General features: G+C 50.0%; 1 protein-coding gene across 1 annotated transcript in view; it reads left to right on the forward strand.

Moving 5' to 3' along the window:
• The window catches only part of PRRX1 (paired related homeobox 1), a 43,453-nt gene that overhangs the window by 18,794 nt on the left and 10,221 nt on the right, over positions 1–14,438 (forward strand). The window lies entirely within an intron of this gene.

Below are 14,438 nucleotides of genomic sequence, written 5' to 3' on the forward strand. Positions count from 1 at the left end.
CTGGCTCGGCTCTGCCGCCTGCCCGTCGGCCCCACTCGGTCCCTGCAGAGATCAGCTTGCCGTGTCTCGAGCCCCGTGGCCGAACTTGGCCGGCACGTGAGCCGGAGCATCGGGAAGAGACGTGTCACCAGTCCTAAACCAGGCGGGAGCCTCCCGAAAAGGGGGCAGGAAGTGCTGAGTCCCCGGTGTCCCCCCCCCGCCAGCTGAACTGGCAGCTCGTGCCCAGCATTGTAGCCGAGCGTGTTTGCAGCGTTTTATGGGACATAATCTGTTGTCATCGAAGCCCATGGCAAATTCCGTACTTTCTGCAGCTGACGCTAAGTAGGTCTTTTGAAGGTTGTAATTTCTCGTTTAACCGATGCCAGTTGCAAATACTTTGTGCTGAGGAATAACCCCTTAGCGCCAAATAAAATACAGTGGAAGTCTGTGGCATGTTTTTCAGCGTATTGTTAGTTACAGCCCTCCTGACAGAGCACATTCTATGCCGAAGATAAATGCTTGGGAGCCTCTTGCCAACTTATGTCCGAAAGGGCTTTTCTTGGATGTCCTCTTCTCTGTGGAAAATGCTTTTCTGTTTTTCCAGCAAACATTTAATGAGCTGCGCTTGAAAGAAAAAGAGGACCTATTTCAGGACCAGACCGTTCTGCTTTAGTTCTCTCCGAGCTGGTCTGTGGCTCTTCGGGTGCTCTGATCTTTGTTACACCACGTTGCATGGCAATGGTCTTCCCATAGCAATATGCCTGCTCTAGGACCCGCACAGGGGATGTTTCAGTCTACCTGGCACCACTCTGTAGTTGTCCCTCGTGCCCAAAGTTGAAGGGTGTTCCCAACAGACCCATCTCAGGAAATCCAGGCGCCGACCAGTCTGCAGGTACCATTGTTGGTGTATTAGGACACTGGATTCCCATGCGGGGGTCTGAGTCTTTCCATTTTAATTCAGTTTCTGTGACCAAGGGGGAGCCTGTGGAGCTGGTGAGAGTGGCCTGGGGCTGGTCAGAGGGATGTGCCTGCAGGGACGCGGGCTGGCAATGGCCCGTGGCCAGGAGCTTTGTGTCTGGCTGCTCACAGCTCCTCACCAGTCCCGGCTTGGCACTGCTGCCAGCGCTTCCAGTGCAGGGATGGGACTTGAGGCTGGCAGGAGAGGGCCTTCAGCCAGAGCCGTAGTGTCCACCCCTGGTACCTCTTTCCAGGAGCTGTATGGAGAGCTGCGTGAGGAGGAGGAGGGAGGAAGGCACCTCTGACAGGGGGTCATGAGGAGGAAGAGGGAGGAAGGCACCTCTGACAGGGGGTCAGCAGGAGGAGGAGGAGGGAGGAAGGCACTTCTGGCAGGGGGTCACCTGCACACTTACCAATGCATTTATCTCTGGGACCAAAGAGGTCGGCGGAGATTTCCGAAGTGAAGTCAAAGGCTCCCAAGGTTTCTGTGAGCAGCCAGGAGCAACTGAGCTTTTTTTCCCAGGGATGAGGTGATTTCAGAAGTCCCCTCAAGGGGTGCCATCGGTGGAGGAGCAGAGTGGGAAGCCCATCCCACGGCCGCTGCTCGCTAAATCAACCCAGACATCCAGGCCCCGGGATGATGGTTTGGTAGGTTGATGAGGCAGAGGGAGCTGCTGCGCTGTGGGGCGATGTGGGGCCCCGTGCGGGCGATGCTCGGTGCTCACCGTCCGGCACACTGAGGGGACTGAGCTTGAGCTTCAGGAGCCTCGGTACGGGGGCATGGTGGTGCCCATCAGCTGCTGGGGTGCCATTAAACCTTGCTATGGAGCCCCCTTAACCTGAAATAAGTCCATCTGCCTTCATTTATGAATCAAAAATGACAGTTTTTTTCTGCAAAGGGTTAAGAGCATTGGTGTGGAGCCTCGCCGTTAGCATTGATGATGGTTAGGAAACGTGGTCTGCACTACTCACAAACACACCAGCTAGCATTTGCATATGCAACTGAAATGAAATAGCTGCTGTGTACCTTCATACCATCTACTGAAGGTGGTTTTGCTTACTTGCTGTTAATTTAATCTCCGTGCTGTGAAACTCAACAAGCTGAACGGCACAATCGTAATGTGAACATGTCCCATTTCTGGTTTATTTTGAAGTGCACCCAGCTCCCATAGCTTTTTGTTCAATAGTTTTTATTATTTGGAGAACTTTTTTTTTTTGTCCTTCCCCAGGTTTTTCATTGCAATTCGTATTCAAATATCAGTGTTTCTTGGCCTAAAAATACTTTGTACTCAACTTATTTCATTTTTACTTTAATTGTTATTAAAAATGGAAATAATGAAATGACCAGCAAATGATTTTGCCGGAGGGATGATCAAAAAAATTGTAAGACGTTTTCCACAAAAATCTGTTTAAAAATTTCTCATTAAATGTCATTGACGTTTCTGGACATGACTGACACTAGGAAGTTTGAAAAAATGCCCATGCTAACAGGCCGGGGGGACAGGAATTCGCTGTATTTGACAGGCTGTATACAAGAAGGATGCAGCGCTGCAAACTCGGCGGCGCGGCTTTGCCAATGTGTCTAGACAGCCCATCTCCACGGGGGAGAGAGAAGCTTATTTCTTGGACCCGCTCCATCTGTGGCTGCTCCGATGAGACAAGACCACTTGCCGGTCTCCTTTATCCATGGAGTCTTTCTGTCCAAGCGTTGGGGCTGTGCTGAGCTTGCTCAGCCCTCGTTACGTGGTGACCGTTCGTCTGCGTGAGCTGATTTGGGCGCCCGCAGCTGGTGGGACGCGGTGGTTGGAGCAGGGGGACGGGACACAGCGCGGGTCCATAGTCCTCTTTCTCCAACTGTGCTACCTTGGGTGAGCCGTCAAATCTTTTGCTGGCGTTGAGATGCTCTTCTGTTAGGTGAGGATGCGCCTAGTCTGGCAACGGATGTGATTCGTTAGCTAGAGCCTTTAAAAAGACTTAAATTCTGTTAAATTGTCCTAGAACGGCAGCATTCATCTGCTAGCCCTGCACCAGACCGAAAGCCGTGCTTTGTCCCTGAGATATCCCGCACCTCTGTACAGGTCCCCAAAATTGTCTGATCCTCCAGGTTAGAGTATCTGACATTTCAGTCAGATTAAGGGCAGCAATAAGCAGATATCCTGTAATATATTCATCACCTGGAGGCAAAGATTGTTACTCCGTATTAAGGATTGTCGTTTCCAACGTATGCCTCGTTTGCCCCAGTTCGCAGCGGCTCTGACAATCGTTATTCTGCCTCCTCTGCTGGGAGTTGTGCCTTTCAAACTGCAGTGAACTTTGTGGAAATACAGAGGTTTCCATTTTTCAGCCTTTTGATTTAAAATCTCTAGCTGATTGTTCAACTCTGGCAGGCGACCATCCAAAATACATTCCAAAATATTCATCATTCCAGCAGGCTAAGAAACATAAGATGTAGCAATTTATTAGCTAATGTGAAATGCATTCACCGTCCAGAAGAGGCTAAGGATGGAGGTGGATCTGAGCCCGGTTTCCCTTCGCATCCCGCAGAGCCGGGGCGCGAGGCACGCTGGAGCCCGTGGTCCGTCCCATCCACCCTCCTGTTTTGGTGAATGTCCCCATGTCCAGCAAAAAACCCCCAGAGCCCCCAGCCTCGTCCCTCCTCCCTGTCCCCTGGCCTTAGAAGAACAGGTTTTCACTATGGACCTGGGAAGGAGAAAGGGTTGTTTTGAAATGGCCCTACGCTCTCTAATCCCTTTGCCTCCTGTAGCGATGCGGGATGTAAAGGTCCTTTATTCCCCACCTGAGGAGCATGTTCCCGGTCAGGATGCTCACAGCCCTTGGAAGAGGCAAGTGGGCTGGATGCTGACAGCCGGGCTCAAGTTCTGTTATTTCTGGATCTCGGATGCCATTGTTTTTCCAGTTGTGATCAAAAGGGACCCATAAAAATGCATTAACAGTCAAAATCTGGATTTCTAAGCGAAGCTCTGCAGCGGCTCCAGTCCAATTTGCTTGGTAAGGGGCGATGGCAGTGGTGGTCCAATTTGGTTGAAACACTTTTTTTTTTTTGGATACTAGTGAAAGGGGAGCGCAGGCTTTAGAGAGGTTGTTTTGATGTTCTCACCATCGTTTGCGCTTCCCTTTCTCCCAGCCCGTGGTCCCGGCACGGTCATTCTGTGCCATGCAGTTTGCAGTCCTGGATATTTCAACAATAAAACAGATGAAATATCCATTGAAAAGAGTGTTTCTGCCTACCGGTGGGGCCAGCTGGCGTGCGCATCCCACCGGTCATTGTCTGTCTGCTCGCACGGGTCCCACCTACAAAAAAAAACCCCACATCCAAGTGAATTTCCAGATCCGGTCAGGATGGGGCTGTTTAATAATGGCACTTCTCAACGGCATGGTGGGCCTCCGCGGGGACGTGAAACAAGCGGAGACATTCATGAAGCCGGTCAGCTTGAGTCAGTCTTTCCCGGTGCGGGCGGGAGATTGTGCTGGGTAACGTTTGCAGGCTCTTGGCGGCTGCCACACCGTTTGGAAACGAGCCACTTGAAAGGCCCAAAATGCCAAGTGGTTCATCTGCAACGTATGTATGGACTGAAAAAAATACCCCCCCCCAAAGCTTCCCTTTTTTTTTTTTTTTTTTTACACTAACTGCTTCTTGCAAAAATGTTTCTAATTTTCCCCACTAGGAAGTTTTTCTAGCTGAAGTTCATGAGGATTTTTTTGCCACGTTTTTTAAACAGAAGAGAAAGTTTAATAAAAGCAGCATTGCCCAGAGTTGAGGTGGGTGTGCGGTGGGAGGGGGACTGCAGGTTCCCCCTTCGTGGCTTCTGGGCTGATGCGTCCTTCTACGTGAGCACTAACAGGGAGGCTCAACCTTCTGAATCTGTGGCCATCAGAAGAGGGTGGAAGCGGTTTCTGACTATTTTGGTCTCGGGGACTGCTCTGAGGGCTGGAGAGACCTTGCAAAGACTGAAATGTACCATCCCGAAGGGCTGGACCAACTGTAGTGGTGTCTGTCATGTGCTCCTGGCTCCATTAACCCCTGGCCCAAGCACCAGCACTGCCTCAGGTTTGCTCTCCTTCTAGGAACTCCTTCCTATGGAAGGAATCAAAATCTGCCCCACGCTTGGTCCCTACAAGGGGGGAGTCTCCTTAACACGTTCCGTATTTTGTTGTTAAAGTCTTGTCCCAGCAGCTTGGCATCAAAGGGCGTATCGATCCCTGAAGCCTGGGGCATAGGTGACACGTTTTTGTGATTCATGTCTAGTTACCATTCTGAGGGTCGCCTCTGAACATGAAGAGAAAGGGGACGCCAGGTGAATCCAACAAGGAAGCAGGTGGAAACAATAGCGTGCCGTTTGTAGAGTGTAACCCTATGAAGCTCACTGCAGAGGGATATGAGTGTGGATTAATAACCTGTCCTTGCCTAATTGTCATGATGGTTTGTTGCCACTGTCTTTGAGGCAGCTGGTGGTATCCAGGTGGACATGGATCCTGGCTTTCCTGGTGCGCCGGTCTGGTCCTGGATGGGAAGTGCTCATTACACGGTCAAGCTAAGAGCAGTGGTGGCTCTTAAGAAGAATTCTCCCAGCCATTGTGCTGGTTCGGATGTACCACACGCACGTTAGAGTTAGAAGGGGCAGCGTTACACAACTCGGCTCTTCAAGCCTTTGTAGAGAGGACAAGAAAGGGTGCTGGAGAGGAGAAAGACGTTATCTGGAATAAACTACGGCGGGGAGGGGGCCAAGAGCGTAGAGAGGCGGCTTTGGAAATGAGAAAATACCGATGGAGCAGGGCGGAGGCTGGAAGTTTGATCTTGGCTGCATGAATGCCGTTCCTAAGATGAAACATCAGGACACATGGCATGGGAAGGGGAGCTGATGAGAAGAGGATGTGGGCGTTGGAAGTCATACCCCTGACCTTGCAAAGCCGTGACTTTGCACGTGTTCAGCCCTGCCAAAAGCACTGATCCTGGGTCTTAACAAAGAGTGAGGAAGAGGCTGTGAAGGCTTGAGGTGCTCCAGCCCTCCAGGCAAGGTCTGGTGGTCATATTGGCACCAGCGGCTGGACGTCGTTGCGGCTGAGTGCTGTGCTGGGATGCACAGATCCCTGTTGGGTATGATACCTTTGGGTACCCTAGTGGGGTTTGGCCAGCGGAGCATTTCTGCTCCTCTGTCACGGGTCCGGTGCTTCTGTGGCATCAGGCTGCCCTAACGAGGTACTCGGAGAGGGGAGGACTACAGCTCCCTGGGATCGTGTCCCCTCCCGAGCCTGGTAAATCCACCCCGCTGGATCACCGCCACGGTCTGGTGGTTTGGTCTCTTTGTCAGTTACAAAGTGCAGTCTCACAGAACATGATTTGCCGCTGGCAGGCTTTTAAAATATGTGTTTGCTTTTGATTATATATTTTTTTTTAAATTAATTTTCCAAGGATCAATGCGGTAATGCATATAAAAATTACAATATGTAAAACAAAGTATAAAAGCATACGAGGAATTCCAAACACATAACATACTGTGCCTTGGAGCTTATGAGATCCATACAGCGCTTATTGTATTATGGGAACACTCTGACCCCAAGACCCGGCGGAAAGACTTGTTAGAAGAGCAGGACTAAGCCATGTGCCTTATGAGCTGTAGGATGCCCAGAAGGAAAACCCTAGCGAATATAAAAGCGGAGCTGTTAAAGAGGAACTCAGACTGGTCTGTGGGATCTAGGGGGACTTTCAATGGCTTTGTACCAATTTCTGGGGAAGGATGTATACTTTTGCTGCCGCAAATATTGTTCTCCCAGTAATTAACACTTAACGCCATGTCTTTGCAGGGAGGCTCTCTGGATTTCCATTGCATCGTGATTACTGTTTGGTTTTTTCTAAATTCATTTCTTCTGTCAGCTCCAGCAAGTGGGAACGTGGACGTGGTTAGGGAAGACACACGTCTCAGCCGCTGTAACTGCCCATGTGCTCTGCAGGTTCCCATCAGATGAGAAGCAGAGCACCAGAGCTGAAACCACCCCGCAAAGCAGTTTTGTCTTACATTTGCCATAGGACAGGACTCTTAGCTGCCAAGGAGGAGCTCCTGCTGCCCTGGCTGTGGGTCAGGAGCGGAGCGGGTGGGGGTTGCAGGAAGACCTGGTCCCCAGCTCTGCAGACCCGCAGAAGCGCAGAGCAGAGCACGGGGGATGCCTCTGCACTCAGGTCCCTGCAGCGCCCAATAAATCCGGGTGGAGACTGTTTGAATGCTAGAAACTAGTCTTGAGGAGCTCGGAGATGTCTCCAGGCTCTCCACCAGGAAGGCAACAACCCCCAAGACCTCGTTCCCGGTGGGCGAGGGTCACCGGCTGGTGCTGGGCCTTGAAACCCTCCTGGAACTGTCTCTTTTGGCCATGGCGCAGGCGGGAGGTCCCTCTGCTCCGGCGTCTGTCCTGCTGGAGGGCAGCGAGGGTTTCACCGTCGGCGCTGGTGGAGCCGTGGTTGTACAGGACCTCAGTGAGTTCCCCCAGTCTGGCAGGCGGAGGCGAGCGCAAGGGGAGACCGTAGGCACGCTATCCATGCAAAAGCTATTGGCAGCTCGGTAATGATATGTAATTGTTTGTATGCGGTCAGCTAGAAATTATCCTGATAGGTTCCACATTGCAGACACTTCAGAGAGGAACTGCCGTAGTCCCACGGGCCATGCTGAAAATACACACACTTTTTTTCCATTTGATATTAAAACTCGTGTTTTGTATGAAAAATTCAGGGTCACCTTTCTGAAGTTCCATGCTCGTGCACAAATTAACTTATTTTTTTTATGTGCAAAAATGGAACCTGATTAGTTTACCAGATAATCAAAAGTGAAGGCTTTTAAAAGAAATATAGTATCTGTTTCTTTGTTTTCTTCTTCTTTTTTTTTTTTTTTTATGTTTGCCTGGTGATGTTAACAAGCCTGGAACTTCAGATACTTGAATTTTCTGTGTAATTGAAGTAATTTGAGGTCTTGTGCACAGATGATGCAGGTAAAAAAAACCAAACAAATAAACAGCGGAGGTTAGAAAAAAGCTCAGCCGGTGTTGTGTAACGGGAGAAAAATGATAGTTCAAAAACCTCCGTAGTCTGACCTGTAATCGCAAATACAAACCTGCTGTTACCGCTGCTCGTCGGGGCTAGCTTCAGTACATGACTTAATAGGCATCTCTTTTAACTTTAACATATTTCGTTTTCTTTTAAGTGCCATCTCCATTCCATATTGCCTACAGTTGTGATGCCTGGTGTAGGGTAATTATAGCTTCTCCCTGCAGTGTTTGCCTACCCTGAAGTTAAACTTTATTTCCATTTGAAAATACTTTTCATGCATGGAAATATGTATAAACCGGAGTCCGTTCTCTCCTGGGAGCTTTTAGAAAGATACTTCAGGCCGCTCTGAGCACGAAATCTTATCCGTGTGGGTCCTCTTGTCCCGTTTCTGTCCCTGTTCACGTCTTGGGAAGACGACGGATGCTGCTGGGCGATGAGCTCCTGCTGCCCAGACCAGGCGATGCTTGGGAAGGGAAGCTGCAAAACCAGCGGTGGACCTGGCCGTCCAGCCTGGTCAAAGACATGGAAAACAAGCCGAGAGAAAACAGAGCGATGAGGCTTTTCCCCCGTTTTCTGCCAAAGTGGTGTTTTCAGGCTTGGAAAGTGGCTTTTCAGGTTGAGAGCGTCTCGTTTAGGGTGAACTTTGCACGGCGCTGAGCGCTGTTGGTGTCTGTCGGCTGTTTTAGATGGGGTGCGATCTCGTCTTTGCGTGAGGGACGGTGCTGGGACCCCCTGTCCATGGCAGCCCCGCTCCCCACGGCACGCTGGCTCGTCTCCAGCATCCCGCACGGGTGGAAAATCACTTGAGACCCCTCTCAAATCGGACGGGGCAGGGCTTTGCCATCAGGTGGATTTTGTATGTCCCTGTCTCTGCTTCCCGCTCCCCTTCCTGGCGCCTTATTAAACCCTTTGGATTTGGGTTTTTGGGGTTTTTTATATGAGATAAGTTGAGAAAGCTGCCCAGCACTCAAAGAGTTGCAGTATTTTGGAGGAATATAATGAATCGAAAGCAAAGCAGAGCGCAAATGAAAATGGAACATGAGCTTGCGAAGGGCTGTAACTGTCTGGACGGCTGATGTTGGGGAGAGGAGTCTGCCCGGAGCCAGGGGGGACCCGCAGAAATATTTCTACTCAAACTGTTCTTTTCCCATCTCTTCTCCTTTTTCTTTTCTTTCTCCACCACTCTGAATAAAACTTTCATTGTTGTTTTTTTTTTTAATTTCAGGATTTATTTTTTTTTTATTTTAAAACAGTTTTTAGTTGCTAGGTTTTTAGTTTGTAGATTATTTTTTTTTTCCCCTGTGAAATAGTTAGTCTCGTTTTTTCTTTAATCTGTGTTCAAACTTTAGCGGTGACTTCTTATTTGGAAGGCTGTGATTATAGTGTGATTCCTTATTTTCTTCCTGGAATGCTTTCTCAGTTTACAGTTTATATAACTGATGTGACAAATCTTTCCTGCCTTACCGTATGTGATACTGCGGTTACATGTCTCTGTTCCTCACTTAATTAAATCCAATTGTTTACTTTCAATTCAGATCCAATTAACGTACTATAATAGCTGGTTCTGGACTTAATAGAATCGGTCAAAACTTTTTAAAACTGCCCACACCATGTAAATCCCATCTGGAAACTAGTTTTTGTTCTGACCTGGAATGAAGGCAAGTATGCACAAGCATTCCTGCAAACTGGAAATCCAAAATATGTTGCGGTTGGAAGTAGTGGTGGAAAAAAATATGTGACTTATATGTAGGTATTTAATTCTCCACTCTGTTTTGCTTTATAATGCATTGTATTTTCCATGCGGCATCCCAACAGGAGACGTTCGAGGGTACCCCTACCCCAAGTGGCAGTCCCAGACACTAGGACAGCGGCTGTGCGATAAGGAGCACAGATCGGAGTGTCTTCAAGCGCGGATCTGTCGCGTTGCAAGAGGAGACATGATGAGCAAGGGAAAAAAGAGTAGGACGTTCCATACTGTATCACTTAGGAGCAATTAAAAATTTATTTGGTGCATCCTAGAAGCGCGTTTGTGTACGACACCAGGATTTGCATGTCGTGGGTGAATGTAGAAATAATACAGGAAAACACAAACGTGGGAAAAAGAAACAAAATCTCCCAGCCCAACACGAAAGGTTGTGGGATTTTGAAATGAAATTCCCGTATTTTCCAGCCTTGGGTTCCTGAGAAGAGAACGTGCGTTTCCATCTCTCTGGGGGACACATTTGCGAGCAGCTCAGCTTTTGAGGACACGGCTTGTAATAAAATATTTCTGATTAAAAGAACGTTGATGAAAGACTTCTGACCCACCTAAAAAGCTTTAGAGCTGTTTTCCTCTTCCCTCCTTTTCTGCTGACTCCGGTCACTAGTGCTGTCAGCGCTGCTTAGGTATACCGTTATTCAGCGTTCAGCCTTGTTTCCTGATAAAGAAATGACGGCAGGAAAAAAAATAAAGGAATACCCTGCTGAAGGCAGCTGGTGACTGCTGTGAGCAAGGTGACATTTGCAGACACCTGGGGTTTAGGTGTCTGCAGTCCCTCGTTAGCAGTTTGTAATCAACATATGGCATGTCCACACGGCAAAACGCAAAGAGTGATCAACCCAGCAGTGGCTCTGGGCTAATGCCATTATTACTTTTTTTTTTTTTCCCCCCTGCTACTCAAGTAACTCGTGCAGACATTTGGATCTAGCTGTGTTGCGCTGTTCCAGAGGCGCGGTGAAGGGAGATCTCAAATTCCCCACCGCCCCCCGCCACAGGCTGTGCTTTGCTGTCGAGCCACCTCCATCCAGCAGCGTCCTGGAAAAAGGAGGTGACTCACGTCCCCGCTCCGCGCCAGCCGATGCTGGAGGTGCGTTAGCCAACGGTGACCTGACCGTGAGTCACTGCGACACGGACACTGCCTGCAACTTTTCCGTTCCTTGGCCCTGCTATTTTTGGGTCCGGTAATTACGAGGTGAGCTGTGAATCACCAGTGTCTCGCTTTACGCCGGGAGGAAACCAGGCAAATTGTATTAACGTGCTTGGCAGGAGGGATTCTTGTTCTCCAGTGTTTTACAGGCTTTGGCCCTTCTGCTTGCTCCCCAGAGAGATGTCCTCACCCTTCCTCATGTGTAACTGTCACGCAGGATCCGAGCAATGCCCAGGCAGCCTTGGGCTTGTGCTCCCTCCAGCCGGGTGTCGTCTTCTGGGCAGGAGCTTTGAAGGCCTGGAGGGGATTCTCAAGGGGTCCCAAAGGCTTTTATGGATTTGTTCATCCATTCCACGTGGGCAGGGTTTAGAGTAGAAAATAGCATCAAACGGATAACTCAGGAGGAGGCCAGACACCCATGTTGACGTTGGCCTCTACGGCAACTGGTCTTGCAATGTTTCTGCCGTTCAGAGGGACGATCGTGCCCTGGGGCTTGTTCTTCACTGTTTGCTGTGTTGTGTGGTGCACAGCAGCACGACGACGGCGCCGAAGCTCGCCAGTAGAGCCAGGGGGAAATTGCTGACCCTTTTTATAAAAGCGTTGATGATGACTCAGGAGAGAAACGCGCAGGACTTTTCTGCTTCTTTGTAAGGCACGGACTCTGTGACAACACTGAACCCCCCAGGTAGAGATGCTGCATGGTGTCCTGCACGACCAGCGGTTAAATCCCATCCCTCTCCTTCACTGCTTCGCTTCCCACCACCTGAGCGGGATAGATTCACCTGGTGCCTTGTTTTAATGCCCTGGGATTCCTACAGGTGTTTGTTTTTCTTGCATGTTCCCGCCTCTGCCAGTCCCTTCCCCAGCTCAGCTTTACGACTCAACGTGCCTGTTAAAAACTGGTCTTCAAACACTTCCTCTCGGATACAAGAAAACCAAGGGTGTATTTTTGCACCCAGGAATCCCCAGGCTGGAAGGGAGCCTGCTGGGGATCATTGGGCTGCTGGAGAAGTTTTGGGGACGGAGGAGCTGTAAACCTGCAGGAATTTGAAAAACCGACTTTCATTTAAGAGGAATGTCCTTTTGTTCCCAAATGGATGGGCCTTGCTCCAAAGGCGTTCAGGTGCAGTAACTGTTACCAGATGGGCTGTGAAAAGCAACACAAACAGGTGGTGAGGACAACAACCGTAGACTTTAATTTCCTTGTCAGCTTCTCCCCGTGCCTTACATGCCCCCTCAGGAACAGGAGGATGAGGGGAGCTGTCGTATTTGTATATGGTGAAAGGAACGACTGTCGAGGGGATATTCTGCAACTGTATATCACAGGTCAAGCCCGTGGACTCTCAGTGGTGAGTGTCACCTGGGCCAAGGTGCGCAGTGATTAACTTAAAATATAACTCACTAGCTCACGCATTTTTACAGAGACAATGATGAATATATTTTAATGCCTGCTGACATGTATATTGGCTCAGATCCTCCCAACCATCACTACTGTTCTTCCACGTAAGACAGTGGGACCAGGGGGACATTGCCCCACCTGGGGCTCTGCCCGGTGTGCTTGGGAGCGTTGAAGGCTGGGGCTGCAGGAGCATGAGAAGCCTTGATGGTTTTGGTGAGACCCCACACATACCGGAGCGCTTGATGAGGGATGAGCTCAAGGCGACGGCGTACCAGTCCTGCAGCATGAATGGGGCTGTTTCACTGGAGGCAGCGGTGGCCTCCTGCTCCTGCAGGCTGGTGCCTTGATCTCAATTCCTTCAATGCGGCTTCCCACGGAAACCGACGTATTTGCTGTGCTGCCACAGGTGTGATGAGTGAAGATACTTTGGTACAGGTGGGGTAGAAGCAAAGCCGGTGTCATAGCCGCCAGCTTGTCCTAATAAAGAGCATTCATAGAATCATAGGGTTGGAAGGGACCTCTGAAGATCATCCAGTCCAACCCCCTGCCAGAGCAGGGTCACCCAGAGCAGGTGGCACAGGAACGCGTCCAGGCGGGTTTGGAATGTCTCCAGAGACGGAGACTCCACCACCTCTCTGGGCAGCCTGTGCCAGGGCTCTGCCACCCTCAAAGGAAAGAAGTTCCTCCTCATGTTGAGATGGAACTTCCTATGGTCAAGTTTGTGCCCGTTACCTCTTGTCCTGTCCCTGGGCACCACTGAGAAGAGCCTGGCCCCATCCCCCTGACACCCACCCTTTCAGTATTGATAAGCATTGATAAGATCCCCCCTCAGCCATCTTTTTTCCAGACTGAAGAGACCCAAATCCCTCAGCCTTTCTTCATGAGAGAGGTGTTCCAGTCCCCTCGTCATCTTGGTGGCCCTTTGCTGACCCCTCTCCAGCAGTTCCCTGTCCTTCTTGAACTGGGGAGCCCAGAACTGGACACAGCACTCCAGCTGCAGCCTCATCAAGGCGGAGGGGGAGGATGACCTCCCTTGACCTGCTGGCCACACTCTTCTTGATGCAGACCAGGATGCCCTTGGCCTTCTTGGCCACGAGGGCACATTGCTGGCTCACAGTCATCCTGTTGTCCACCAGGACTCCCAGGTCTCAAACCCCTGGAGCCATCGCTCGCTGCTTGCCAGTACCCGCGAGTGCCCGTGCATCGGTAGCTCCGTCACTGCTGCTACATTGGCATGTGCAACAGCCCTGGGAAAAGGAGAGGTGGCGCAGAGCAGGTATTTGCTAAGAAAAGCCATTTCACAGGTATCTCAGCACTGGGGTTGCTCCAGTGACCGCAGCTAGTGGTGATAAGTGTGACTCCAGATGTGTGGATGTACTGATTTATTGCTGGAGTAAATACAAACGAGGCATAAAACAATACGTGCGCACAGTTTGTTGTTCACCACCTTGCTGGCCTGGGCCAGGCAAGGGGGTGCTGGAGAGTGCACAGCTGTTCTTCAGTCAACGGTGTCCGACGTGTTTATACTCAGTCTCTCTCTTACTGGGTTTTTGCTTCCCAGTTGCAACGATATCCATGTCCGTCTGACTGTATTTCCGTGTCCTTGGCTTGCAAGCGTACAAGTGAAACTGGCTTTTGCACTTGTCTCTTATTCAGGCCCCTATCAGTCATGCTTCATTTCCACTGTCTGATACCTCTTTGTTCACAGCTCCCCATCTCTGCCAGAATTGACGCCTCGCGGTCTGGATGCGGGGAGGATAAGAGAATGCAGTCCTCATTTAAGCCAAATGGAGTGACATATAGAGAACGACATTACCTCGGCTGTAGTCAAGCCCAGTGTAATAGCCGTTTCCTTGCACTTCCCTTACTCAGAGATAGGAGCATCTTCTCACAGTCAGTAAGCGCTGGTGCAGGACTGGTGCTCGCCCCAGAGGGCTGTATTACGTCCCAGTAAGGGCAGTCCTTGGAAATTTGAAGATGAGAGAACAGGTCTTCATCATTCTTTATGGTCAGAAAAGGTTTCTGGGATTGTCAGGAATGGGGAGATGCATATTGGATTTACAAGTTTCTTTTTAGAGATAAGGAAGCTGAGGCATGGGGTAGCCTGAGAGAGCCAGTACACGTCTTATGCAGTTGAGCTGGG

The sequence above is a fragment of the Rissa tridactyla genome, chromosome 8 (assembly GCF_028500815.1).
Source record: "Rissa tridactyla isolate bRisTri1 chromosome 8, bRisTri1.patW.cur.20221130, whole genome shotgun sequence".
NCBI lineage: Eukaryota > Metazoa > Chordata > Aves > Charadriiformes > Laridae > Rissa > Rissa tridactyla.